Here is a 3,342-nt window from a genome sequence, read left to right on the forward strand (position 1 = left end):
TTTCTTTTTCAGAAAAATCAATATAAAATTCAAAAATATTTTATTTTCTGTTTTTATTTCTTTTATGTTTTAGTTCCTTTCAAGATATCAAAATGTTCAAAAATAATTTTGTTTGTCAAAGTCTTGTTCTAATACAGGTTTATGGGATACTTCATGTGATGGAGTTGGGATAGGTATAACTCTCGATCTTTATATTAGCTAAGTGTCCCTAGAAGCATGCTGTTGCATGTTGACCAAAGCCTCCAAAGATCTGACTAAAGCCTAAATGACTTGATATACACAAATCATGTCTTCCCAATTAGGCTGCCAAATTTACTCTAGTCGTGAGCTACCTTACTCTTCTCACATTAAGTTAAGAGTTTTCTGCTTGGTCACTCTATTACAGCAGATGTACCTTCATCTCTATAACCATCTCAACACTTTTCTCCATCAATTTTCGTTTCATGATCGTAACCCTTGAGACTCTCAACGCTTACCACTGAGGTTTATGGTTACACAACATTTGTGTTAATGATCTTAGTTTTGTTTCACCATGAACTAAGCAAAAACCCAAAATTCAGTGCCCTGTATGGATTGACGGTGAACAATCAAACGTTCTAGCTTTCACCTATGAATTAACGAAACGACTTTTGTAGAATGTACCATGAAATCTCTTTTTCTTTTTGAGAGGTCCTTATGAAAATGTCTATCACCAAGGCTTTTCTTTGCATAGGATCCAGTTTTTTTTTTTTTTTTTTTTTTTTTTTTTTTTTTTTGGGTCTCTGAAAACCTTATCAACAAGTCACTGAAAATGAACAAGCCTACTTGTTTAATAAGCTACATCGGTCTCACAAGTACTTCGTCCACTTTCGGTCTTATGTCAAGAACCAAAGCATGGGTTGAAGCTCGACCACCATTAATAGCCTTATAATAAAAAGATGCCTTTCAATGCTTCTTAATAAGTATTTGATTGTATTTTAATAGGGAACCACACATGCACTTTGAAGTCTCTCTTGACTTTGAAGGAAGAGATTCGTGCCCGAGATCCATTGATTTATGTCTTACTTGAGATCACTTATATCCTACATATAGTTTGCTTTATTTCTTTATCTTTCACACTATCTTGCACGGAAATCTTTATGATTTTTCCAAACTCTTGTTCGGTTGCTAATAAGCTATTCTCAGACATATAACTTCAGTTCATTATGGTGGAGTCGATTCATTTAAAAGAAAATGGGTGAGTCAACATGAAGTTGAAACAGTTCAGAATTTGAAAAGGAGATAAGAATGGAAAGGCGCGTGAAATTGAAACGGCCACCAACCCATTGCATCATCTGACACCTTTTACGGAGCTACAACTGTCACATCACGCTTTTTCAGGCATCGATTCAGAAGATGTGATATGATTGCACCGGATTTTTCTCTCTCCTAGGAAACGGTATAAAAGTGTCTCTCACCTCACTTTTGCATCTCTACTACCTCCAATGTCCTCAAAAGAAGTGTCTTACGATTTGATTTTAGTATTCATCATCACTTTCATCAAGCTTCAACAATGGCCAATTCATCATCTATCCAGGAGACATCTGCAACATCATCTCTTCTCATAATCAATGTGAACCAGAATCTTATCATTGATCTCTCACTGGTCCAGTATGATTCTTACATGCTCGAAGTGGTAGAATACCTCAATTATTCTCCACTTACGATTTCCCTAGCGAAGGTCGATGCAGTTCCCATGTCTCATCTCTCCAATGTGTACTCAATGGCATCCTACGACAAAGGCAAAAAGAGGGTTTTCTTCAAGCTCTTCGATCAGAAAATGTCGATTTCCTAGAATTGCTTCTGCTCTCTTCTAGGGCTTCCTCTCAGCGATTCCTTGATTAAACCTGATTCAATCATTACAACCCAACTTTTCTTGATGTTCTACAACATGGGATACACTGAAGTTCTCTCCACAGTCCCAAAGCTCAAAAAATCGTGTCTCCCACCCAAATGGAACGGTTTATCCACTCTCCTATTTAAAGGTTTATCGGAGCGAGTTGCAGGTTCTGATGGGGCAAGAAAATCCTTCATGACCATCCTTTATGGTCTTTACACTGGTATTAACCTGGACTATGGGGTCCATTTTTTGACTTAACTGGTGCAAAGTCTCAACTTCGCCTGATGCTATTCTGAAATCTCTTGTGGGAGATTTTGGACTGTTGTAACCTACTGGGTAATGTACAAATTCCTCATTCCCATTATGGCAGATTCTTTTCCCTCTTCAATCACCACTTTTCACACCACAAAGTTAATCGTCACTGATCTAATTAAGTTTTCTTTCAACGGATCCATTCCTGCCTCGATGTATTGGTGTGTTTCAGACGAGAGTCATATTATTCAAGAGTACCAATAATTACCCTCTTCTGGGCCAAGGGACTTAACTCCTGAGATGATACATTCGATGGAAGATGTTGATAGACCATCCAAGTTTGACCCTAATAAAGGTGACAAGGAGGGTCCTTCTTCAAAAGCTACAACTCCAAAGAAGCGAAAGCTAGAGAAAGCAACTCCATCTCGGCCGAAGAAGAAAAAGGTCAAGAAGATCGCTATGAAACCCAGAAGTCCCTCTACAAGTGACTCAGACTACATTCCTACTGGTCATCTACCCATCTGTAACAACAGCAAAATTCAGGTCAAAATTTAAACTTTTATAAAAACCGTAATTAAGGATACTAAGTGGTAGATATTGTAACAAGGTTTTCATACATATAAAGAACATTAAAATCCGAGTTATAACGAAGAAGTTATGACCATTCTAAGTTTCCGACAAAACCCGGCAATACGAAGTTACGTAAAAACGCAAAGTTTCAATAAAACACTTTTTGAACTTAGGTATCTAAATGAAAGTTTTAGATATCATCAAACCGTAAACGTACATAAAAAGAATGTCCAAATATGACTTCGTATGAGGAAGTTGTGATTTTTCTAAGTTACAGATATAGCAGTAGACAGCTAAAAACTCGAAATAGAGATCGAGAGACTTTTGGTCGACACAATCTAAATGAGAATCGAAGGGCTCAACAATACTAGCGCAACGGTAAAAAGTCTGATGAAAACGGACGTCAGATAAAGAAGTTATGGAACTTTAACGGACTTTTCCTGTACCGACCTATTAAAAATATAATATTAAAAATAAACTCAAAACTAGCCGACGGAGTCTAAACGAAAGTTGTATATCATAGTCTCACCTTCGCGTGGATATAAAGAACGTCGAAAACGGAGTTCGTATGAGAAAGATATGAATTTTTGAAGTTTGCTAATTAATTAAAATATAAATTTAATTAAAACCCGGTATTATCCGAAGAACGAGTTAGCGGTCCG

The sequence above is a fragment of the Lactuca saligna genome, chromosome 5 (genome assembly GCF_052625555.1).
Source record: "Lactuca saligna cultivar CGN05327 chromosome 5, ASM5262555v1, whole genome shotgun sequence".
In the NCBI taxonomy this organism is placed as follows: Eukaryota; Viridiplantae; Streptophyta; class Magnoliopsida; order Asterales; family Asteraceae; genus Lactuca; species Lactuca saligna.